Below are 27,617 nucleotides of genomic sequence, written 5' to 3'. Positions count from 1 at the left end.
CAACCATACCCCGACCACTGGCCAGCCACCAGCCAACCCATTCCAGTCCTTCCGTCCACAGCCGAATATTTTTAACATTTCAAAACTTTCGGCTGGCGCAGCCGACCAGTAGCCAACTGCGCCGACCAATTGCCAACCACAGCCAACCTTACTCCCAACCGATCCCCAACCATGGTTGGGGAGAGGTCGGGGGGCCATGTAGTCAGCCCTCTACCCGCGCCTCAGAAATACAGAAGCACAGCAACTAAGTTGTTTAGTACCAGGCATGATTGCGCGGAAATGAAATATCGTATAATCGGATCTCAAGTAACCAGTTTGGCCAGTCTTATGATGGGCATATCTTATCTTGCTTAAAATAAGCTGGTTTGTTAGAAAATGAATTAGAATTGTAAGAGGGAAATTAGTTCCTATCTGCCACGGAAACCGGTGCGAGGTGTTAAGCGGAATTGTAGAAAGAATTGATTCACCCTAAAGCGGTATTGTGAAATAGAGCTACTTTGCGCGGGGAGAGGTGGGGATGGCTCTTTCATCTGGGGGCTTTTGATCGTGCCTCAATACCTATCATTACCATAAACCCTGCTATTGGAGACAGCTTACAGTAATGACATGCATGTAGGTCACATATGTACAGGACAGATTTATGATTTGCTCTGGGTTAGGGTAAGAAATAAAACTTCAACAACTACAACTTTCACTTGAAATCATCAAGTTTCTTTTTTTTTTCCAAAGTCGTTGGTTTTTGATTCAGTTTGCATGTTTTCTAAGTTTTATATGATCAACTGGAAACTACAGACATTGCATATAAACATGCCATGGAATTATGGTCTCATTCGGGTTATTGAATGGATTTAGGGGTTTTCGCACGTGGTTAGCAAGCGAAAAAGATTGAGCCAGTGGTTACTACGGAGAATGGCACACAGGCTAGTTACAGGTAACAGGCCAGGAAAAACGAGTTCTAAATTTCAGGCTCCTGGTCCCTCATACACAAGTCGGAATGAAAAGGCATTCTACAATTATCAGAAGGCTAATGAAAAAAAAACATGTGACAACCCTCGTAGTAAAAATGTTAACATTCTTTCCATAGTTGCGTTCGCACGCGCGCGTGTTTGTATGTGTGTTTCAAACGTCCACCTTAAAGGTCACCTCTTCATAGCCGGTTCAAGCGCTTTACCACAATTCTATCAGGTAGACATAACGGAGAAAATAAGGAAAGTTTCATGACTCGTTTGTCTCTTCCCGACCACTTAAAGAATCCTTAATTGGCGCGGTCTTAACAAGCAAGCTTTCCATCAGTGACATTTCTACCTTAATCGCCTTGCTTAAGATCGATAATTGACCAAATGGGAGCGGATGATCGCACGTGCTGAAATAGGACGGATCCCTGGCGACCTGCGCTGCGGAATTAATGACATTTGAGCTTCAGTATCAACCTGCTTACTGTCCCATGTGTTTACGGATAAAATCTGGCCGCATCGTTAGCTTTCTTATAAATTAGTCTGACCCCCCCCCCCCCTCCGGATAGTTTTGTTTTCTTATCATCCGACAAGGTCACTCATTTCTCTTTTGCAGGGAACTCTCTTTGATTGATGATGTCTTATTAGATCAAACATACCCTCTTGAGTGTACATTTTACCCGAAATAAAATACACCAAAAACCAATCTATGCATGAAGAAAGCCCAAATGAAGTGCACAGGATACTAAAACTCTCTCTCATAAGGTGAAGTTGACAACGGTACAAGCCCCAGTCTCTCCACGTTCTACTACTTAGACTATTGTGCTTGAGGGAATTCGAAGCAAACATCAACAAGAAAGACGCCATCTTGTAGACCACCCCATGTTGGTCACACGAGGTCGCATTCAAACGATCGATGAGCACATTACAATCATTAGCCAAACACTACCTTTATAGCGCACCTAAAGGCTATTCATTTGTCAGCGTTGATAGAAAGTAGTAACCTCGTAACTTAGCTTTAGTCCAGCAAAACCTGGGGTTAAGAATGAACCCTGCTTGCGGCCTTTCGGCGTGTGTCACCACTCCCCACTATGGCCTCGATCTTACTGCAACCGTGCTGCGCCCGAACATTTTACAGATCAGCAGATTGCTCAACGTATTTCAAAGATAAAAAATACTATTTTACACTTTGTGTGTTTTGTTGTCTTTTCAGTCATACTTTGACATTTTGCATGATATTCCAGTTACGAATTCAAGGGTTACACGAATTTAGGTCGCAGCGACATCGCAGCGAGATCGCCGTCTCGCGGAATGGGGGCCTTACACAACGTTGTTGACATTATTGTGTGTTAACAGGAGGAAATGTTTGCAAGCGATAATGACCAGACATTGTCATGCAAAGACGACAAAGATGATTTCTTCACAGTGGTCGAGGATTTACAGGAATCTTAAGAGAAAAATTCCAACTTTGAGCATGTGATGCGAGATGGTGATAAAATTAATGTGAGTTTACAAAACGTAATCAAGAGCCCGAAAAGACACATGTGTGTGGATGTAAAACTATAAAAACGCAATGAAGAATTTTGTAAAATGGTCCGTAGTTGGATTTTTTAGAAACTTTAAAATTGTTATCAGTTAAGCCGAAGTCACGAATCCCATCAACGTTGATAATCGCTTGTGTGACAGTTGGACGATATATCGACCTGGTGATGATCTATCCCCTACACAACTCATGCTGACGTAACAAATGGCGGTTGACCAATTAGAACTGACCCTATTGCTAACTCGTGATGGATACGTTTTGCCTTGACAAGCCATCATTAATTACGTTACGCCACACGACGTGAGGTGCGTGTTCGGTCCTTCATACAAAGCTTACAGGGGATGAACATGGCACCCGATCAGCGTACTGATGCAGGTATGACCGATGCCGCCATTTTTCAACGTCAACGTGTGGCTATACGTCTAAACGTGAGTCTGAAGGCAACTTGGCGACGAGCCGCCAGTTTGAAATGCTCTGGCCGGACGGGTGGCGACTTGAATGGAATCAATGGCTCGGTTTACACACGCGTCTTTGAGTCGACTTGGAGACTATTCCACACCCAAAGGAATTTTTTTAATGCATTTGTAAACATCTTACGCACTACATAATCATTTACTCTCAGGACATTAGCCTTAAGATCTCTCCTTCCACCTATGGTACCACCATTACAACATGGCATGTATATCACATGGGAGAGACTTGGATTTCAAACAACGCAAAAGCATAAACAACAACTTTGATCCCCATGAATAATGATTCTCTGACCCCTTCACTTGTGGTCCATCACGTTCACTATCTACTAGTATTAGGCGTTTCTGAGAAAACTATTAGTGCCCTGTAAATGCATGTCCGAACGTGCCAATTTATCCCGATGTAACGTTACACGTAATTTACAACGTAATCTCTTGGCCTGAAATACGTACAGAACATTACATCGGAATGTTTGATATTGCAGCAACAAATCTTAATCTTAAAGATATCACATTGCGTCTACCCTAACCGCTCGTTTCTCTGTATCAGCTTATTTTGCTTCAAGTTAATACAATCCCAGGTAACTCAATATGAATTACAATAGAGATCCAAATCACAAGGAATGTTATTCCTCAAGAGATTGCCTTATATCTCATTTGCAACTGAAGGCCAACCGTTGTCGCGGCAACTGCATGGCTGAATTATTAAATTGGTTCCAATAATGGACTGGAGTCTGGAATCTACTTTGTCCAATGTTTAGGCATACCATTTGGCGCTGCATCAAATCTCAGTACGGCAAGATTACCCAATCTATTCCAATTGCATGCTGCCGTTACTGGCATTCATTTGTCAGTTTCTAAAAGATATTCGGAGAAATTTCAACAAAAGAGATGAAGAGTTTAGGTTTTATCAATACGGTTCATTCATTGCTCCATATACTCGTTGTCATTTACTCATAAACATGCGGTCATACCAAGCACAGCTATATGAGCAAAAGAGAACGCTGTCCCCAAGGCTAGACTTTCCGTGCAAACCAAGTTAACCTAAGTTTGAACTTTAAGTCAAAGGCGTCAGATAGCCAAACGAAGAGTTCAAATGACGTGTAAAGGGCATTTCGACTCCACAGGTAAGAACACGTCAGCATTACTTTCATGGTGTGGATCTAATGTAGTATCTAACTCAGTAAGAAGGGGCTGATTGAACAAAAGGTCACAGCCGTCTTCAAGGGTCGCTTCACAGTTTTCAGCCAGGCTCTTCAGACACAAGAGTGAGGACCACATCAGGTGCAGCTGCCAGACACTGCAATTCAATGGGCTCAGATCTTAACCATATCTCTACACGAATTACTTCATTATGAGCTGCTTTTTCTAACGTCACAAGAAGAAAAAGAGTAAAGTGGAGTTGAATAGAAAGGTTTGTGCCACTGATAATGTCTGCAATGACAAGTTAACACAATACCGTGTTTTTGTCTTCATAAGAAGCTGGACCTTCCACTAAATCCATTACCAAAGCCCAATGGCATGTACCAGACCCAGCTAGCTGCTAATGCCGTACAAGGCCGACCTTTACCTTAAGTAATAAGCTAGGGACCATACTTTGTTAGAAGACTTGATGCTATCAGTTCCGTGCCCACGCAGAACATCCCCTGCTGCAGTTATCTATCCAAGGTCACCTGAGGCGGTAGCCATTTTGAAATACTTTCCTGACGACGCACGGGTTTCATCTGGATAGTCGATCTCATACCTGCATGAAATATTTAGAGCCTTTATAGACTTATTGTCTCGTTGATCATGCAAATATGGCTGTAATTAGCATAATCTGTTTCAAATGATGGTCTTCTCTACCGAAATTGTCCTGTCTTTGGCAGAATTCCTTGTTAGTATTTCATGATGAATTACTTGCACATGTACATAATCTATGCAGAGATGTGCACCTTTAACCAACTTAAACATGTCCCTAGTGTGTAACTCCCATCATCTACCACTAAGGAATTATGGCACTTTCGCATTGACTATGCAAGTTAATTCACATACTCGGTATCTGTTAATGTTACACCTGCCATAATTACACACGTTACATGTATCAAAAATCCTATCATGAAAACACTAGAATTCTAAAATTTCCTCATTAATCATGGAAATTCAGTCCTAATTTGCATAAATTGCATCTCATCAATGTACATCTCTGTCCAAGCTACCTGCATACCGAATATCGTGAAAATACGTTGTTGATTTGTTCAACTATCCTCTTTGAAAGATTTTATCAAAAACACCCTGCAATTCCAAAGCAAGAAAGCCCAAACCTACCCCTCCTTAAATCCAAAGCTATCTGCAATCAAAAAAGGACCATAGCATGTCCAGGGCTGTTTACCACATTTAATTACTGTTGATGGAACGCTTTGAACCTTCAGTTGGTATTTCTCGAGAGAAAGTCTGAAGGTGAAGTGAAACGGTAAAAGAAAACATACGCCAAAAGTGTGACGTACTCCAAGGTAAGAGTGAGTTCAGGGCAAGTGACTGAGAGTTTACTGAGTTGGCACAATGCATGTGTTCAGTTTGTGCATTCACTAGGTAATGGCTGAAGGGAAAGCAGACTGAGGCAGGGTGAAATAAGGAATATTAATAGTTATCATATAAAGGCGACCTAACCCACCGGCTCCATTTTGTTAAGACCCAGCATTTTATCACACAGGTAAGTAACATAAGGCATAACGAACGTTACTGATGTGATCGGTAGATAAGAATGACTAATTGCAAACACTAGAAATGAAATGGTAAATGCCTCCTATTTGTTTTGGCTCGAGAAACAGTGCCAATGGCAATGCATACAAAATATATATAACATCTCCTTGAAGGCAAATTGCGGCAACTAAGTATGAAAAACCCTCGAACTAACGAACCGTAACGATGTCGTTGTTCTATATCGTGTTCGCAGATAAGGGACGGTAGATGGGACGAAAGTAAGACTCGCTATTGGCAGAAATGTGATTATCATGGCCGATAGGAATCGGTTCACCATATGGAGGTCCGTATTGCCATCATTTTTCCCTGGCATCGATTTTCAAACACGGGCACAAATTTGTTACTGGAGGAACTCATTTGTACAGAACACGATAAAAGCAAATAGCACAATACTCTGACAAATGACTTGTGGCACAACCAGTACACCGCGGCATTTTCTAGAACCCCAGCAATCGTGTAGCGGCAGTTCTCACCGTTCAGTCTTCGGTGTCAGCGGGCAGGCACCTGCGGGGGACGGGGAGAGAAAACTCGAGTGAAGGGATGTTTTCTACGCCGTTTTCTTACCGTATTGAAATCGTGGCACCCTTCTCTGGAGAAACGTGAAGACCTCTTTAACCAGCGTGTGCTCGTGATTCCCAGTTAATGAGCAAGGTGACCTTCCCGACCACCTGTCACACACCGTTGAAGGAGCCTCTGTACCTAATTGCGACGATTGCGGCATGTTGAATATGCGGCAATCATGATGCCGGCCTCCCCTTCTGCCCTACTTGTCGGTAATTTCCTAGATGAAAATATTTACAAGAAACATACTTCATCAAGCCCACAACTCTGAAGGATCTATTATTTGGAAATTCGAGAGCAGCTGCTCACGAGAGACGGGTTGGGCAGTTACCCGTATTCGACACCAAGTTTGATCATCCAAGGCCACCCAAGTTCTAGCTACATCCAGCCATAGATTGGCATGTTACTGAAATGAGCCGTTACGAAATTCCACATTAAAGAAATTATGACCAGAAGGTCAACATTAGCTTGCAGTCACAGGATACTCGCCTCCTATGTATCTCATGTGCTAAAAAAGAGACTTTCACTTTTCCACAATTAAACATGCGAAAACTGGCCATTTCTTCTAAAAGGGGGGGACATGTGATAACACAATCAAATCTGCCTGAGAAAGTTGAGTCCATGGACTAATCCGCAAATTCCGCGGGAGACGATGTAAATCAGATCCTGCCTCCTAGACACCGGTTCAATTTTACGCTCACATGGAGCCATTTTGATTGACGCGGGAAACATAATTGGAAGTAATAGAGCTAGCAACGATGCAGTCAGTATGAACCGTCTATGGTGTAGTAGATTAGTGTTACCCGGCATCATTCTAAAGCAAAGTTGAACTGTAATTTACAAAATGCGAAAATTGGACTTCAGTGTCACCGAAGCGGTGGAGTGCATATTTCTTGTTGGACAGACGTCAAAATTTTGCCCAATTTTTTTTGGAAATTACAGTTCAACTATGCTTCAGAACATGCAAGAGAAACTTGCCCACAAAAACTGCAAGGTAGATCATGACTCCTGGTGATAATGCTAACGTTGACCTGAAACGCAACGTCTCCATCTAGGGCGTATGGACAGAAATGTCAAACTGCACAAGCGATTTGATGATATTTCTTCTTAGAAATCTATCTGAAAGAAGAAAAATGAAATTCAATTCTATACTCACAGACAATAAAATCCGTCCCCTTGCGCATAGTCCTGGCGGAGTTGTAATCGTGCAAGGCGTTGTCTGGGGTTAGAACAGGATGAAAGGTTAGGTCAAGTCCATGTTGTTTACGTGTGTCTTCCAGATTTCCTCTTCTCATATTCGCAATGAACGTGTTGGCTTAGTAATGATATATGTGCACTGTACTGTGATACATTTGTTTGTCTTACATGTAGTACATGTAAGACATCTTGACAGGCTTTACCACAGATGTGACAAGCTCATGTGAGCGTAACGGTGCACATCACATCCCAATGCAGACGCTAATCAGGCTGGCGCACACCTTGGCTATGAGTGGCGTGCTGATAGGAGGCTGAGAAACTCTGCCTTGTATACGCGTTTTGCGTTTGCTGAGCGGTAAATGATCACATGTAAGATTCGATAACTATACACTTTTGCCATACACCATATCCGCTTCAACTTTTGACACGTCCCCCCCCAAAAAAAACATTTTACCGTAAACAAAGCGGAAAACTCTCAACTTCCCCACCTGACGACTGGAACTGATATTAGTTACACCTAGCATACCCTGACATCTGACCCTTACCCCTTTCCTCATCACCTCAATAAAAACGGCCTGCGGGCCAATTTGAGCTTATCATCAATAAACAAAGGTTCAAACGTTAAAATGAAACAAACAACGCCTTTCTTAAGCTCTGTCGGCGACCTCCAAACGGGGATTTTCGGCCGAAGTACGACCGACGATTTTTCGGAGCTCGGCCGACGTTCGCGGGTCACTGGAAGCTGCGTTTAAATTCAGCGAGGCCTCGGCGACGATTTTTGAACTCAAACAGCTCGTCATCAACAGTTTGCCCGTAGCTCGCCCGAGCAACGCCCAGCGCTCGGCCAATATTCGGGCGGGCATCCGAGGATTTTAGACCTGATTTTTGATCGGTCGGAGATCGCCCGAACTCTTCGGCCTCGTGCGAGCCTCGTACGGGCTTTGTACAATAATCGGACGACCGTCGTCAGTGTCCCGGCCGACTCATGAAAAGTAAGGCGTGCTTCGGGCGAGCGTTGTACTGGTGTCGATGGGCGCTTGGACGGGCTCCGGCCGAACTCCTTCTTGTTTGTAAATCAAATAAGGTAACGACAGTTTGGTTTATAACATAAGATGATAAATAATACTGTAATACTAACTTATATCAACTTGTCAAAGAATGCTGCCAAATTTTTCTAATGAAAGACAATTCAATTGCAAAGTTAACTTTGATTGAAAAAAATTATCATAAATGAAATGTGGACACCGAAGACAATACTTCCTGTTTCTTTTTTGTTATTGGTTTGGATGTTTCAATTTATATATCAATGAACTGGGCCTTGACTTTTGAGGTTTGACTTGACTTCCTGAGTTTTTCCTCCACAAAATGACTAGTTGAAAGTCCACTGAGTCATTATAGATCTATGTTTGTCTGCCGAGGCACGCCCAGGCGTCGATAAACTTATCAACGGTCGGCCGAAGCTCGGACGGCGTTCGCCCGAGCTTCGGTCGATTTCCGTTTGGTGAAAATGTTTGGATCGGGGTTAAACGACTGATCTGTTGACTTTGTGGCTTTTGCGCTAGTATCTGGATTGGTCTATAACAAAATTCGCGTTTATGTTATTATTTTCAGTGTGCCCGTCCACTTCACTCATGCCCTACAGATTTGCCACAACTCAGAAAGTAAAGTTGGTCCAAATATGAGCTTGTTATCAGGGCAGTTGATTCTGACTTCGTCCGTGTCCAAGAGATGGTACTATCTTATGTGGGATTTATTATTATTAGTGTTCGACGGACGTCGCTCGAGTCCCGTTCAATTTGTGACGGGGCAGGTTTTCAGCGAAAAATACGGTCGACACTCGGGCGAATTTGAAATTCGGCGAGCGTCGGGCGATCTACAAATTCGGCCGACGCTCGCATGAATTGTGACGCCGGCTTTATGACGACGGCAGCTGGAGTTGACAGCCATCACGACGAAATACGTGGGGCTTTCACACGGAACTTGGCATGCCACAACTTTTGGCACGGGAAGTTTCGAAGAAGAATGGATCCGCGTTAAGAAGGCTCACACTGGCGCTAGACGGAATCACGGAGTCGTGACTATACATGCTCACGTGGGCGTCAAAACAACTAGATGTTTAAAGCGATGAATACACAAAAACATGTCTATGTCATTCAATCGATAATTCCAAAATGCGCCGAGAGAAATGTGTCATGGGTGCTAGGATAAACCTCAGAAAACACCTATATTAATTCCTAACATGCTCGTGTTTTTGAAAATGTAATATCTACATGAATGCCTTAGGGCGCCTTCATATTATAGCTTAAGGTAAATCAATAAACTTGATAGGAAGAATTCGACTATAACATGGAAGATGAGAAGGGCAAACTGAGGATACAACAACATAGAGTCTATTCTCTGTATCATTGAATAAACATACTACAACAGCAATGTGTAATTATGATAAAGCCGGCATGGTAACATGGGTCTCGAAATGTAATCAAATCAAAATACAACTCAATATCAATGCCCTTGGCAGTCTAAGTCATCCGTGCAATGATTGCAATTAGAACCTGGATGATCACATGCTATTATCAAGAGTTTTTCCAGGGATGGCGCCAGACTCCATCTGCGCGGGTGCCTAGGTGACACAAATGGTTCCAATCCGTCTTGATTTTCTTCCAGCTTCCAACCCAATTACATTAGATCGCCAAGTTACAAAAACAGGAAGGCAGACAGTAATTAGGACAGCTAGCAGCTATTAGCAAAGCTTTTCAAGAACGTCTTCTCTGCAATTAACGTTTGGAGCATTACTCAGAAATCAGACACGACATGTATGTAACGTATTATTTGTTTTATTCAAATTCATTTATAGAGCATTTGACAAGAAGCATAATGCTTATGAAGGTCTTCTGCTCATAAAATACAGATGACGGTCACGGATAACAAAAGGAACTAATAATTACAACGTAACCTATAACTCATGTTAACAGCAAATAAAAGACAAACTATGTGAACATCATAACATAAAAATAACAGTAATACAGCGAAGAGAATTCATATTAGTCTAATCAATAGCAGTAACAAAACGAACTGAATCAAGATCATAACAGAACATACACAAGCTGGCTTACCAATCTAACAAGAGTTCCGCGACCTCATATCTCCATGAACTATTCTGTTTATGCAAATGACTTACACATTTACATAATATATACTCGGTCATAAACACCTTTATCCAACTTAGGCATGATGCAATATTGTCAGTCCTATCATTTTCCACTTGGATGAATTATGGCACTTTTGCATGAATTATGCAAATTATGAATTTATTTGCATAATTGGTATCTGCTGATGCTCCACTTGCCATTAACTACATATGTTACATGTATTTGAGTCTTATAATGGAAAACACTGCAAATATAGATTTTCCTCATTAGTTATGCAAATTAAGTGTCAATTAGCATAATTTGCACATCACTGTGTACATCTCGGTCTAAGCTACCTGCATACTAAATATCATGGAAACCCGTCGTCCCTTTGTCCAGTTATTCTCCCTAGAAGATTTTCACAATAATGCCACTGCAGTTCCAGAGCAAGCTGCTAGGGGGCCCAAACCTACACCACTTCTTTATTACATCACAAGCTATCTGCCACCCAAAAATCAAGACCACAGCACGTCCAGGTCAAAAGATACAAAAACTTAAGTTCTGCTGCAGTACCAAGGTCACATACCAGGGGGCCCAAAATCTACCTTGAATGTCGGCTTCACAACACCTACCCACATACCAAATATCATTGTAATCCATCCAGAGGTTCTGGAGTTATGCTGTCGACAGTAGTGCGGAAACACAAAGACACATACACACAGACACACAGACACACAGACACACAGACACACACACAGACAGACACACCCAAAACTATATCTCCTTCATGGAGATAACTATACTCTAGGGTGGCCGTGGCCATGGGAGTAGTGAGAGTGTCTGGGCGGGCAGTCAAAGAAGGACTCGAGTTCTCTTTTGAAAATACTAATAGATGACGATGATCTGACGGGCAAAGGAAGTTTGTTCAAGAGAGGACTGCAGCGGGTAAAAATGATCTTTTGTACTTTTCGGTTCTTAGGGCATGGGGGGGGGGTAGTTCTGATTATCTCGAAGGCCATAAGGGGTAGAATCTCGGATAAGTGGAGGAATCAATTCTTGGAGATAATTTGGTGCTGAGCCACTGGCCATTTTGTAAAAGTGGACAAGCGTGTGCTTCTCTCGTCTGATGGCAAGTGTATCCCAACCGACCTCCCTTAAGATGCGTTTGTGATTCGTCCCTCTCACTGCACCCATGCAAACCCGGGCTGCGGACACCTGGACTGATTCGAGGGAGTCTGAGTCTTTCTGAAGAAGACCGCATCAGGCAACGTTGGCATGCTGATACTCAATCAAAGGGCGTGTCATGGTTTTGTACAGAGTTTCAAGAGTTTTCCGTGGGACAAAGAAAGCAATTCGTTTCAGTAGGTTTACACGTTACATGTCTCGCGTACAACGTATTGTGTGATTCACCCGTGGGTCAAATTCCCAAATATGGAAAACACAAGATCGGTGTAGATTGATAACAGTATGGTAGATAATGTAATATCAAGTCGCTTTATCGATTGCTCAAAGACCATTCACCAGGTATCATATCATTGTATTTAATGGGCTGATCACTCTTTCTGCAGAGCCTTCTAAACAACAATTAACTACCATTACACTTATTAACTACCATTCATTCATTGAATAAAATAAAGCATTACAAAAGCTCCAATTCTATATGTGACAGGCAGTTAGAAACCGATGATCAAAGTAAATGAATCATATTGAGATGAAACGTTTGGAATCACTGTTGCATCAGCGATATCCGTAATTAGGCATGCACATGTAGAATCACGTTGTCTGAGAGTCGTCTCATATTGTGTCTTAGCCTTGAGCCGGCAAATTTTACACAGGAAAAAAAGATACGCGAGACATTTGCAGATAACGCCAGGACATGTTGTAACTGTTTTTCCCCGAGCTCAGGATAATGCAGTACTTACGGCAATGCCTGCGCGAGGGGAAAGATGTAACTGCTGATACGTGCTGATAGTCATCTGCGCTACGCAGGCGTGGACACCAGTGACCTGAGCGTCATGGCTGGAGGCGACCCGAGACAGATAGCCTTCATACATGCGCTTAAGTGGCGTTTTAGGAGCTCCTATGTGACATTTGGCATTAGGAAGGAAAGCCTCTCTGTGGGTTTACATAGATTTATTTCAAGCACGTCATCTTGCCTTTGCGTCCCGGAGGTGTGATTGAAATATAACTTCTTGAGAAGAAGAAAGGTCGCTTCATATCTCTCCTGTGTATCTCCCGACTTTCCGTCTGCAATTTACTACCGTCCTCTCGGATAAGGTTATGAAGCTGAGTGGTGAAAATTTGAAATCTGTGGAACATAAAAGTATTGACTTTCTCAAGTTCCCCAGCGTTGTTTCCCAAGGTGGATGAGGTGAAAACACGAGACGGCAATTCGCTAAATGTGCTTTTTCTATCAGTGGGCAGTTTGTACTTCTCGTCACAATCACTAGTTAAGCGCTACAGGGACTGTGTGGTGTGTGTGTGTGTATGTGTGTGTGTGTGTGTGTGTGTGTGTGTTTATGTGTTTGTATGTGTGTGTGTGTGTGTTTGTGTGTTTGTGTGTTTGTATGTGTGTGTGTGTGTATGTGTGTGTGTGTGTATGAGTGTGTATGTGTTGTGTGTTCGCGCGCGTGTTTGTTTGAGTGTATGAGTGTGTGTGTGTGTGTGTGTGTGTGTGTGTGTATGTGTGTGTGTGTGTGTGTGCGTGTGTGCGCGAGTGTATGAGAGTGTGTTTCATACAGCTTGTCAGTTTCTGTGGCGCTAAACCTGTGCTTGTGACAACACGGCATCATATTGATGATTCTCGACACGTACAAGTCTTTCATAACACCGCTTGTTACACAAAAACTGCCTGAATAACGATGGAAACGCCTTAGTTTGTGTGTAACTTGGCATAATTTACAGGGTTGCGAAGTTTACTCCCTGAAACAGAAGCGTTCTGATTTTTAAACCTTGTTTGTTTAAATTCATATTGATTGAACGGAGTGTGAAAGAATGAAAAAGCTTCTGAGGTCTGACATAAACCCTGTATACGAATAAAAAAACCTGTGACTTTGATTTACCCACGAGTAGCCTAGTAATAATGATTGCTCATTAGTCTGTTAACATGTTGCAAAAGCCATCTCTGACGCGCATTTCCTCTTGACACTACATCTTCATACGCACATTTTCAGTAACGTGATGTTAATTAACGAACTGACAAGTGGAAAGAAAACAAACACTAAGCACCATAAGACACAATTTTACTGATTTTGACGAGTAGGGAATCAAGTGCACGCAAATTTTTGAGTGAGTACGTGTCAAGTTATGGGTGTTATTAAAGCACAGGCCAACGACCCTTGCACGAAAGGTTCACTATCCTTTAGATGATAACACTTCTTTAAGCTCCATTTCCCACACCATGTAAAACTATCTGTGTGGCACGCCAGATTCGGGCACATCACTCTTGGTGGAGTTCTCGTGAAGTTCTGATCATGTAACACTGACAGAGCACTCCGGTTTGCGTGTTGAGTATATACTACTAGTACTTGCTAATCAATCTTCCTTATGTCCGGTATCATGTCCGGTATCACTCTGTCTATCGACATAAACATGAACCGTTATCCATGAGCATCAGCTTTTATCTGCCTTGATGAAGAACACGGTTGTATTTCCAAACAAAATACTACCATAAATTACCTTCGCCGAGAAGGTTATGTTTTGCATGGCGTTCGTGTGTGTGTGTATGTGTGTGTGTGTGCGTGTGTGTGTGTGTGTGTGTGTGCGTGTGCGTGTGTGTGAACAGTATAACTCAAGAATGCCTGGATGGATTGTCTTCATACTTGGTATGTGAGTAGGTCTTCTTGAGACCTCAAAGCATTAGATTTTGGGCCCCCTAGTGGCTTGCTATGGTACTGCAGCGGAACTTCAGGGTTTGATATCTCGTGCTCTAGACATGCTATGGTAGGAGTGGTAGAAGCTCTTGGGAGGGAGAGTATGTTGTGTAGGTTTGGGTCCCCTGGTGGCTTTTTGGAACTGCCGGAGCCGATTTCGTTTCAAATTTTGAAAGCGAATAACTCAAGAAGGGTATTTGGTATGTAGAAAGCTTAAGTGATGATTGACAACATCGTATGCGTATCACGCAAATCAGTAGCAAATTTGCATAATTAATGATATACATCCGCTGCACCCCATTATAGGACTCTCAAACGTGACATAGGTAACTGAGAAAGAGAGGAAAACCGATAGATATCAATTTTGCAAATGAATGCATAACTCCCTAATAGTAAATGATGGAGATTTCATTCTTGCAGCATTTGGAATTTCAGTAGATGTGGACATTATCAGACATAAATCATACAAATGAGGGCCTCATTTACATAGCTTATGAGGAAATGCTACAATAGCCTTCTTTGCTAAGATAATACTTTCATACTTTGAACAACTTGTGTTATTTGGGTAGAGAAGATGATCAACTGACATAATTCATGCAAATGAGATCCTTATATGCAAAATAAATGGAAAACATTTATGATATGCCACTCGAAAAGGCAAAGATCAGTCAGCGAAGGTATGAGGTCGTGGAACTCTTGTTGTGTTTGTGGGTTCACTGCATCTCTACTACATTTAAACTCGAGTCTTTGAATTTCAAGAATCTTTAAGCGTGTTCTGTTATCTACACTGGTTTCCAAAAAGATTGCCCCTCTAATGTTATCACATCTTCGGTATCCACTTTATCATACACTTATCGTATGATCCTGTTTGGCTATGAAAGGGTTTACAGGCAGGATTGCACAAAGTTCCAGTGATAGATGATAAGTCGCAGCCATCTTTCAAATGCTATACAACGACGACTACATGAGTACCTGCGTTCAGCTGCTTCCTTTCTACACCATGGCGGAAGTTGGTGGTTCTTATCAAAGAAATTACGTTTTTGTTTTGTTTAAAGGAGTCCTAAACTCCAGAGGGCGGTGTTATTTTCCACTAGATTATGTATCAATCAATACATAATCAGCCGACTTTGTACAGAATTCCGCTTGTTGTGAATTACACAAGGTGTGTTTTTCAAAACAATATGATACTCACTAAACCCCTGCAGACCCTACCAGTGTATTCCCTATGCGTAAACATACATTTTTAAACGTGGATATTTTCGGCGTTAATGAGGGTGGTTGAGCACATAAGAAGGCAATTGTTGATAAAATATAAAAGAACACATAGCAAGACGAGTTTTTCTTATTACATATAATAACCACCCTGACATTCTTTTTGTAATCTAAATTTTTAATCTAACGCATTCTAAAAAACACATAGGCTGAGGGTCATCTGGGAAATTTGGTAGAATACTGAATGCTTTTGGATGCGCACGAGACAAGTGGGTAGTTTATCGTATACTGTAAAAAATATTCATGTCTACTTCCTAAAATTACAATTCATAGGAAAATAACTCCCCCCTCTGGGGTTTAGGACTCCTTAAAATACATGAGAGCTGCCAGGAATGTAGGCGACTGTTGTATTTTTCTTGAAGACTTCAAGTGGTGATATACATGAATCGATACTCTTCTCTTGTACATGTCATACTGTATGTTATTTCTGCATCTTGTCCTGTAGTAAGGAGATTCGGTAGGGCTTTGAAATCTTCACATGGTACCTAGGAACAGTGACCACAAACGTCATGACACGCATAGGGGGACAAAAAACAAGTCGGAAAAGATGAGTGGCTGAGTGATCAAAATGATTACGTCATCGCACCTTTGCTGCCGGGCAGCCCTATGGTGCTGGTGTTATGCACACGGGCAATTCGTGTGTAGCGACCAGATCAGAGAAGATGAAAACATCGAAGATGAATTGCTTTTGCTAGAGGAGAATCGTTGCCGAGCAACAGTATCTTCCAGTTGTGGGGACATCATGTAGAGACAAGACATCAAAGAGAAGAATAGAACATGTATCACCCTCATGTGCCAGGGGTATCAATTAGGATCTGTAGGACTGCGCTATCAATTGACGTGAGCGAAAAGAAGTCCCCCCGGCCGCAGGACTAACGTTACGTTGTCAACATCACCTGTAGAAGCACGATATCACATGTTACAGGCCTAACGTTAGTGTTTATAAAACCAATGTTTGCTAAATGTCGATATGAACGGGAAATGTGTGACTATTTGAAATCGTGTCGTTTCTGTGTAATTTCTCTCTGACATCGTTAACTCGTTAACACCATTCATTTAATGTCCCTCCAATAATGTGAATTTTGTAGGTTTTTGGAGCAAGACTTTTTTATTGCGCCATGAGGGTTTGGTAGTTCCAACATAGACATAAATTGGCAAAATCACTTTTTGGGTATATTCTAGGCCCCTGTGTGATGATCTTTTAAAAAAACAAGCTGTAATGTTGCACAGATTTGCATGCAATATGATCATGTATGTGAAAATCACTTATATGCATGCATGCTTACGCTAAGGGGGTGTATGAGTCCGTTACTTTGGTTAAGTTTCTATCATTGTTTTATCAAAATTCAATTGCGGCAACATTTTGTACACGCTGAGCACCTTGTGCATGATTTGCATTTGAGCCTGAAATTGCTACAATTAGTCGTCTTGAGCTGGCCCAACCGCAGTAAAACGTTCGAAGCATTTTATCCAGAACCCCGTTGGGGATGTAAGCTTGAGTTATGGGTCTCTCATATATTTTTGGACCTCCTACGTGTTTCTTTCAGTGAGGTTGAATGTTCACGTATCTTATTTTTGATTCCTCTATTTCCTCTTAAGCTATTTTCAAATACCTCTTTGAGCAACTCATATGCGCACAGCTTTCGTGGACTCAAACGCAAACATTGTCTATATTTCCATATTTCTATGAACGCGCTTGTCTTGATCTACACAGCGACACGGACCACAGTTTGTGTCAGGTTCATGGTTTACTCGATTCTTCATCTCAATCTCTCACATTCAAGCGTGTTACTCCTTTGCCTTGGACTTATTGTTCCTTACTTGGTAGATATTCAGTCGGCCCCCTATGGGGCATCCCCACGCACAGTAATTTTTCCTGACGGATATATTTCTCTCTTGATCCATGATTCCAATATCCCTTCATGTCTGGCATCCGAACATGCGCCTGATGACCCCAATAACACTAGTTTTGATTTTGTGTCAGCCAGTATCATTTGTCATTCTGTCATCAAGTCATATCTTATCTCTTTGACGAGCTGACGAAGAAAGGTATTTGCTTTTTACAATATTGTTGCATCCTCAATACCGTAGAGATGACAGATCAGATATCAGAGAGATATTCTTGATCCCGAAGCCTCAGCACCATTATCTGCTGAGTCGACATGTCGTCGCAAACAACTTTTCCCGCTGCGTGTAGGGAAGTGGCCCGGTCCGTTACATGACGTATCGATCTACTTCCCAGGCAATCCATATATAGTGTGTGGGTCATGGACAGCTCCCGGAGCTACCGAAGTCTCTCTTACAAGTAATTGTGTCGAATCGATAAATTGTTTCACACCTCCGGGGATTTTCCTACTGATGAACGACAAACCGTCGTCCACGGCAACATCAGTCACCAACTCATCCCGTATTGCACGCCAGATGGGATGAGGTGATTCTGTGCGACTGATGTAAATCCACTTTTAAGTTGGAGCTCCATGTGTAGAACTAATCGCAGGCGTAGGCGTTTTGACTTTTCGTCGGATCAAAAGTCTTCTGTAGGCTGTTTGACCTGTGGTGTTTTCTACCAGACTGAGTGTGGATTTTGGAATCAATTAGCTTTTGATGCGGGTTACTAAGTAGAGGGAGGGGCACTGGTCTTGAACAATACACCTTAACTGTGACTTGAGCAGGTTTCAAAGGGACTGATGAAAACTGCTGGGACATGTCATTCCAGGATACTAATATGATATATGTCTCAAATATGTTGATATGCGTAATTCGCAATACACATCTCTATCATCTTATATGCCGGGATTTCTCTCAATGAATTGCGCATTCAAGTGCATATTGACATGTGACAACCCGTGCATTTTCCAAATCAGGCAATATATGATAAAGAAATGCTTAAACGGTAGAAATTCTGTTATGTAGCGGAAGATGCTATACATTGTAACTTGTATACTTGTTGTGCAGTGAAGTGTATTATATGTCGATGGGGGGGGGGGCAACGTCAATTAGTGCAAAACACAGCTACACACAGCACAGAGAACCGATACAAGTCTTCCCCGGAGTGATTACTTCTTCCTGATTTATGGACCTTACCAGCCGACACGCAATGTAAGAGATGAAGCATCTGTAGAGCCGTGGTGTGAGACAGATGTCCCGGGGCAGGGAGGGCGCGCTAGCTCCCTAAGTCCGATGCCCTAAATCCCATTAGGCTTGGAGATGAAGCCATAATCAAGATCCGAAACAATCCAGGTTCCGATAAATAACGCACTGAGAACGTTCTTCGGTCACAAAGCTCAGCTGTAGGTTTTGACCTTGCCCATCTATCATCATATACATATACATGTCATACACTGGATGACATATATGTTGTGTATAGCGGGGTATCCTGAGCAAGCCGTATATCATTCCAGTTTAGTTTCAGTTTTAATTTCAAACGTGCTGTCTATAACAGTGCTGTTCAGTTATCTGTCATTTCTTTCTACGGCAATTGATCCATGATGTTGTGCCTATGGTTAATTACAAGAGCTGGAAAGGAAAAACAAAAGGTTTTACAGTGTTTTAAAGCTTAAAAGCTTTTATAGGCCATGTAGGTACCGTCCGTATCTTAACATCAGTACAGTCTACGTTCATTGCATGTTGCACAAATGTTTCCTCACAAACCCCTTAATATTGAAATATTGAATTATTGAACGCCGGGCTGTGTGCTACGCGCTCATGCCGTAGCATGGCTTACTTTTGATTATAGGTTTGCGATGTTTGTTTACATAATTGTTCCCCTCTGGCTAGAAGCCATTTAAGTCCTGTAGTTGATACTAATGATAGTATTGCTGTACATATTACTAATGGTCACAGCCTTCGTTATTTAGACATGATCATAATCATTTCTGTCACCCAACTTGAACATCTTTTGACAAATTTCACTTCGGATTGTTCGGAACAGCATTTATGATGGTATCCATATCTCTCGGGCATTACTTAGCCTCCACCAGGCTAAGGGGTATGGATCGTAGAATTTGGCAAAAAGGAACTAAAGTTTCACGACGTCATACCTTCGCCAAATGATTTTTACCTTTATGACTGACGTATTATGAGTGTTTTTAATTGATTATGCTCAATAAGTCATCATCTGCATAAATCGTATCAGTTGATTATCTTCTCCATCCAAATAACAGAAGTTGTCTAAAGTATGAGTCTTACCATAACAAAGAGAGCTATTCTAGCATTTATTATCAACTGTGCAAAGTAGGTTGTCATTAGCATAATCCATATTCAGTAATGCTCACATTCACATAACTTCCAAATGCCACAAGTATGAAATTGTCCATATTTACCATAATGGAATCATTATTTTCTCATTATAGTTTCTCTTACAATGGGAAGCGCCCAAAGGAATGGGGAGTATCCGGGATTGTTCCAATTCCTAAGAAGGGGGATCTTCGATCTGTGGACAATTATAGAGGTGTCTCATTATCACAAACTGCATGTAAAGTGTATAACCGTTGCCTGCTGAACAGGATTCGCCCTATTGTTGATGGAATTCTTCGCCCAAATCAAAATGGCTTCCGCCAAGGCCGATCTACTACATCACACATTCTTGTGCTGCGTCGCATTGTTGAAGAACTAAGACATTTTGACAAAGAAGCTGTTGTAGTATTCATCGACTTTCGTAAGGCTTTTGATTGTATCAATCGCAGCAAAATGTTGAAGATTCTAGAGCCATATGGAGTTCCATTAGACATTGTTAATGCTATAGCAGTCATGTATAGAGACACCTCTGCAGTAGTTATTACACCAGATGGAGAGACTGATATGTTTAGCATGTTTATCTCTGGCCCCGTTTCTATTCATCATATGTCTAGATTATGCTTTAAGGCACTCGATTTCAGACACTGATGGTTTTACCCTCCGCCGTCGTCGCAGTAGTCGCTACCCTGCCGAAGTGCTTGCCGACATTAATTTTGCTGATGACATCGGCCTTCTCGAAAACTCACTACTTTTCGCACAAACCATGCTTAACAAAGTAGAAGTGGCATGTCAGGCCATCGGCTTATATCTAAACCCATCCAAAACGAAATATATGCATTTGAACCCTACATCTTCCGAGCGCCTAACTACATCTGACGGCTCTGAAATCGAGTGTGTAGCTGACTTCAAGTATTGAGGGGGCTATACTGATACAGGGAGAGATATGGAGCGCAGGATTGCTCAAGCTTGGAGTTCTCTCCATTCTCTACAAAAGATATGGAAAGCTCCTATTGGAAAACAGACAAAAACTGAAGTGTTTAAAGCTTGTACCGAGACCATCCTACTTTACAGCTCTGAGTCATGGGCCATGAGTACAGCACAGAGTAAGAAACTAGATGGTACATACACAAGAATGCTAAGAATGGTGTACAATGTATCTTGGAGAAGTCATCTAACAAATAAGCAACTGTATGGTTCTCTGCCACCCATTTCGTCAGTTGTGCGACGCCGCCAGCTCGCACTGGCGGGACATGTTGTTCGCAGTGAAGAGCCTGCTGGGCGACTAATGCAGTGGCTACCTGAGGGAAAACGAAGGGTTGGAAGACCTCACACAACTTTTATGACATTGATCGAAAGAGACACTGGACTCTCAGGTTCTGAGTTACTTTCCGCCATGAAGGACAAATTGTACTGGAATAACTTTATTGACTGTATCCCACCGGAGTAATCCGGATGAACGATGATGATGATGATAGTTTCTCATTAATCATGCAAATTAGGTCTTCATTTGCATATTCTTTTATCTATCAATATTCCTTTCACCAATTCTCATTTACAAATGTCACATGTTTGAATAGTCCTACCATGGAATGGAGCAGGTTTATGAAATTTCCTCATTGATAATGCAAGTTAGAATCAGATTTACATAATTACCAATTAATCATACCAACCATTCCTTAAGCTATCTGCATACAAAATATCTGGATGATTCGTCAGCCGCATCTTGAGTTATAGTATTTTCGTATCAATTATGCAAATGATGTCCTCATTTGCATAGCTGATATGTATCAATATTTCTCTCCTTCTCAGGTACATATGTCACATGTTTGAGAGTCCTACAATGAAATGCAGCGGACATAGACTTTCCTCACTAATTATGCACATTGGATGATTTGAATTCTTAGCATCTAATTATGTAAATCCTCACTCAAGCTATTTACATACCAAAAACAATGACGATCCATCAACCCCACCTTGAGCTATTCTCCTTCAAAGTCTCAAGCAAAACCTGCTCCTGCAGTTTCAAACCTACACCAATTACTTTCTGGTCCATGAGCTATCTACCACTCAAAAATCATGACCATGACATCTCCAGAACACGAGATATCACAACAGGAATTTCGATTGCAGAACCGTAACAAGCCGCTAGGGGGGCCAAAGTTTAATCTCATCAAGACCTACCCGCATACCAAGACCATCCAGGCCTTCTCGAGTTATGCTGGTATTCCACATATATCTACACATACAAACGCTACCGAAAACATAACCATGTTGGCAGGTAATAATTGGTTAGGAGAGTCAGTCCGCGGTAAGGTTAATATCTCCCCCTCGGAGCCTGCAAATGACACCCTATGGTGGCCAAACTCCCCTGGCAAATATTCTGTCCATCGCCGGCGTAGTCAGTCTGGTAGAGAATAGGCATTACTGATCATTAGTAGGATTGTTCTAGTGAGACATTGTTACTTGGCAACAACCATCGTCGACGTCATTCACTACTGCCACCCCACTAGGGCGGACAAACCATGAAACAGACACTACATGTCCGGGTGTGTGGGCGTTCGCATACTCTGGCCCCGCGACAGGCTTTAAGCAGGCCCCTCGAGTCGGGGAGGGGACCCATATGCCCCGGACAGCAAGAGGTTGTGTAGTACAGATTAAGCCTACTCACATTAATGGGAAAAAAGACGACCTCCATCTTTGAAGACAGCCGGGTGAGATGACTCAATTTTTAATGTAATCCATGAATCAAAGTTAACCCACACTTGACCCTCTTATCTAAACCATGTTTTACTTAGTTTAGGTTAAATAATTAATTATCAATAGTCTCAATCGAAGCTCCGCAAAATTCTATTAGGATCTTCTATAGAATGGCAGCCCAAAATAGGTCAACAGACTGTAATTGAGTTGGTGTCAAAACAGCCGCTACGGGAAGTATAGTTTGGACGTGCGGGGAAGCGATTTTCTAAATTGAAGCGATTTCAGAAGTCATTTCAGCACCATGGCTGTCACCAAGCACCGAACAAAAATGTCCGGTTTCTGCGCGCGCTCTGAGTCGTCACCTGTAGCTTCAAGAAAGCTTCAATTGATTATCTTAGCCGTAGTACTAGTAATGTGTGAGAAATTTTATCGTAGGATTCCAGTATCGCCCCTTTTTGCCTGTCGACGTCGTTCTTGTGGGTGGTGACTGGTCAAAGGGTAATTTTGGTGACTAGTGCACTCTACATGCCATATTTGAAAACAGGACGTGATACAACGATGCCAGCAGTGCGAATTTCTCGGCGGTTCAGAGACTAATAAAGATGAGATTTCAAAGATAACTCATGTGCTTCTGACAATCTCACGAACACGAATCTTTGACAAACAACAGTTTCCATTAGGAGCTGTCGAGCTAAAGTCGACCACCAAGCAAGACCATCTATAGCAACAACACAGCCAGTGGTAGTGTCCGTATAATCATATCTCACAAACATGAATATGTATACATCTCGCCGCACTGAACTATTTACGTCTTTTGTTTTGCCAGCGAATATCCGTGGAAAAGAGCTCTGTAATCTAGCCGACTATTTAACCCTTAATGACCTCATCAATAGTTAACAACTCAATAATGCTCCCTTATATGTATGTTAATTCGTGATGACATGGATACCTTTCGTAATAATGTAAGCTACATTAGTCGGGCAGTGCAGAAATATAAAACAATTAGTCCTATTTAATGCCACATTTCAGCTCTAGTCAGATACATACAAATGCAAAACCTTCATAAGGTTCAATTCTTCAATACCATGCAAGTTTAGCCACGTGTTTTTCTTCCTTTTTTGTCTTGTTGATAGATGTGCGATGACCACAAACCATAGCTCATGGCCGCCACTCGCAAACAAGACGTCGTTCTACTGGACAATAAAGATCTTAACGCCCACATCTACATGTTTAATACTCAAGTAATAGTTAAAAGAAAAAGAAGACTAACCGCCCATAACTATCAGATTGTTTTTGTGTTCCCCTTGTGCCTCAGCTGACGGGGTCCGGACAAGGCGACGAGAGTCCTGTCAATGCCGTGTTTCCACTTCCTCAGTCACGGCTGCAATAGTCCACGGGCCTCCGCGATTCCAGTCGATACCGTGCACGGACGTACCATTGCAGATGGAACACAGGGGTGTTATGGATCCTCTTGAGTCTTGATGATTTTACGTCATCTCAGGTGCTGCTTTTCGTACTCCCAACATCTCTTTGGGGTTCATAAGATTATGTATATTATGGAGGAATCAGACGACAACAAGAGTCCGAAGACCCAAAATCTCCATGAAATTTGTTTTTATATATGATGTGTTTTATTTGCCCTAGTTATTTGTTGTTGCCGCTGGTTGTTTTGTTTTATGTGCCAAGTTTATACCTAAATTATGCAAATTTATACCTAAATTATGCAAATCTGTTGTTATCCATATATGTATTTCATAAATTGTGCGGGGAGACAACTGGTAGAGTGGATTTCGATCACCTGTTTTGTCTCCCCCACCGATCATGCTTTCGCCGTAGGGATTTGTGGAGTGATGGTGTTGGCGATAACACTCTTGATGATACTATGGACGGATGATTGTTTCTGTTGGAGAGACGAAGGTCAAGTTCGAAGATGGGTCTTCTGGGGGGGTTCCTTCGATGCTGCAGTGGACCTTCTGTGTTTGTCGGTTTGTTTGTTGGTGGCATAACTCGAGAAAAATTAAATGGATCGTGATGAAATTTAGTAGGTTGTTGGGGGTCGGGGAAACGAAGGTCAAATTCGAAGATGGGTCTTCTAGGGGGGGTTCCTACGGTACTACAGGGGGTATTCTTATCTAAATTTTGAAGGAGCATAACTCAAGCAGGGTTTGGTGGATCTTAATTGTTTGGGGCAGGTAGAAACGATTAGTGATGATTAACATAATGACATGCAAATCAGGTACTTCTTTACATGATTAATGAGACAAAGTTGAAATCCCCTTTCATTGTGCTATTTTTTGGACGACGACCTATATACGAGGACACCTATACACCATATGGACAGAGTGACAGGCAACATGTGGGCAGTGATTTTCACAATGGCGCTTCAAGACATATGAACTGAGAACTGTGACATAGAGAGGAAAACCGATTGATATATCGATTATGTAAATAATGACATAATTTGCTTAATTGTTGAGAAAATGCTATGATTCCAAATTTGTAACTGTACCGTAATTTGATACTTGCATTCGGAAGTTAAATGACAAGCATACAAGTTAACAGTGTAGTTAGTTGTGGTAGCGTGCGTAGGCCAGTGGTTAGCGATCTTGCCTCTGGAACTAGAAGCCCCGGGTTCGATCCCGGCTGTGTCGCTCACCCGACATGCACGCTACCGTTAAAGATCGCAGTCCTTGGGACGGGACGTTAAGCCGTGGTCCACTGTTCATTGTGCTTGTCGAAAAGAGCTAGGGGAAATTCTCCGGTACAGTGAACCCCAATACTGTACATAGCGTCTGTCTTCTCTGTCACGACCAGTGGAAGAGTAGCTCATCTGTTCATTGAGTTCATTTGAGCTAAACTGGTTCGAGATCCCTTTCCCTTTTTAACACCATTCGGCAAAGGTATGGGATCGCCGAACTCTAGTTGTATATGTGTTGATGAAGTTAGATAGATGAAATAAATCCTTACAAAGACAAGAAGACGAGCTATACGGATATCACATACAAGGTACTGGATTGTCGAAACAAGTAATTTGAGGGAAAACCCCACAGAGGATATGAACCTCCGAATGTATATAGAGTGAACGAAAGCGCACTTATTTCAGCAAACAGACTTAATAACCTTCAGCACACATCGCGACTCAGATGTCTCAAAATCCATCCTCATAGTTTGTGATTTTGTCTCGGGGAAATGTTAGCCGTCGACCCGAGTTAGTAGTCCTCAAAACACATCGTGACTCCGATGTCTCAAAACTCATCTTCATAGTTTGTTATTTTGTTTCAGTGATATGTTAGCCGTCAACACGGAGTCAGTAGCCGTCAAAACACATCGTCACTCCAGCGTCTCAAAATTCGTCTCAATAGCTTGGTTTGTTATTTTGTCTCAGAAACATGTCAATAGCCATCAACACAGAGTTAGAAATCGTCAATACGCAAAATTCATCTCAATAGCTTGGCTTGTTAATTTGTCTCATAGACATGAAACATAGCCCCTCTACGCAAGGCAATTGTCATATGTAGATGATAAAGTACAAACAACGTAATCAGGAATATAAAATCAAATCAAGTATTTTAACACACCCTTCATAAGTTTCCCTTTAAATGTCTTTGATTTCGTAAGGGTAAGTACATGTATCGTACACATACCCCTAAACTAAGCTTGTACGACTTAACACAAATGTCACGTACGTAAGAAAACGTAAGGGATTGGTGAAAAGTTTTCGTTGAACTCGTATTTTGAGAAGTCAAATGAAGATGTGGCTGTCTCTCGAGTTAACAAGGTCTTGCCGTCAATGGCTGTGATTTGATGTAGGCTTGAAGTACAGGAGGTTTGCGTTGTTCGCAATTACTCTGCTCTCTTAAATCGCAGCTGGAACGTCAAGCGGAATAACAATCTGCATCATTAACGACGACAACTGTGACTTGATTCTGCTGATAAGAACTGGAACGTGCTCAACATGTCAGGTGTGATATCAGGCAGGGGACCCGCCGCTCTACCCAACCATCGGACATGGGTCAGGTTATTTGAAAACCACATATCAAGAATCGTGACAACGTTTCTTATACCTTCATTCCACCACGGAGACGACCGCGTTGCGACCTGAAATGACTTTACAAAACATCAAAACACACAAAACGTGTTCTTTATCTAATATGGAATTCGTTGAGTGATCTCAAAACGTAAACAAAAGTGGAATTCGTTTAGTGATCTGTCAAATATTTGGTCGCGCATAACAGTTGAATTTTCGGTAGCTAGTGGAGCGCTCAAGAGCAACTGTTTCGGGTAATGGGTAAATTACTAGTGCTGAACTTAGACAAGACTTCGGAAAGTTCAATATATCTCCAAGAGATATTTCAAGCATGTACATCTACATAACTTACATATTTACATCAACTATGCATCGTTATGTACATCTTTAATTGAACTAACTTACACAAGTATGAAATTACTATCATTCACCATTAATTATAACACATGTCATTTAATCATGCAAATAAGTCCATTGTTTGCATAATTGATATCTAATACGCTGTTGCAGATAAGCGTCATAATTCAGCCTTGTACATTACGGCTGCCAGGAGGCTTGTTGGCCATGTTGTTGATACAAATCCCATGCAGATGCCTCAGGCAGACAATTGTTCGTACCGAGTTAATCTTTATTCAAATTTCGGTTGTAACGTCTTCCTTTATCTGACTTTGATAACAATGAAAATCATCAAACAATGACATTTATCAAACGTTCTGTCGGAAACCGCCTAAACATTGCCACTCCATCTAAAATTAAACTGATGATTTAATAGTAGATCAATAAGAATCCCAGTGGGTCTATTCACCCATTGCCATCGTTGGTATACATGATTTAACTTTCATTACACCATCATCTGTATCCGCAATCGATGGGTTGATTGAGGAGGAGGCGCTCAGTACGTGTAACCCTCGGGTACCTG

General features: G+C 41.9%; 1 protein-coding gene across 3 annotated transcripts in view; it reads right to left on the bottom strand.

The window, feature by feature from the left end:
• The window catches only part of LOC136430939 (gamma-aminobutyric acid type B receptor subunit 1-like), a 55,253-nt gene extending 31,183 nt beyond the window's left edge, over nt 1-24,070 (bottom strand). The window contains exons 1-3 of one of the 3 annotated variants that reach the window (XM_066422036.1): nt 23,942-24,070; nt 7,426-7,488; nt 6,273-6,489 (exon numbers count right to left, since the gene is read on the bottom strand). The gene's annotated coding sequence lies outside the window, so the exon portion shown is untranslated. The remainder of the gene's footprint in view (nt 1-6,272; nt 6,490-7,425; nt 7,489-23,941) is intronic. The other 2 variants (XM_066422035.1, XM_066422037.1) reach the window with 2 other exon arrangements.
• Between the last annotated feature and the right edge of the window lie 3,547 nt (nt 24,071-27,617).

The sequence above is a fragment of the Branchiostoma lanceolatum genome, chromosome 3 (assembly GCF_035083965.1).
Source record: "Branchiostoma lanceolatum isolate klBraLanc5 chromosome 3, klBraLanc5.hap2, whole genome shotgun sequence".
NCBI classification, from domain to species: Eukaryota; Metazoa; Chordata; class Leptocardii; order Amphioxiformes; family Branchiostomatidae; genus Branchiostoma; species Branchiostoma lanceolatum.
Note: the sequence above shows the minus strand (reverse complement) of the source record. Positions and strands in the feature narration are given on the sequence as shown.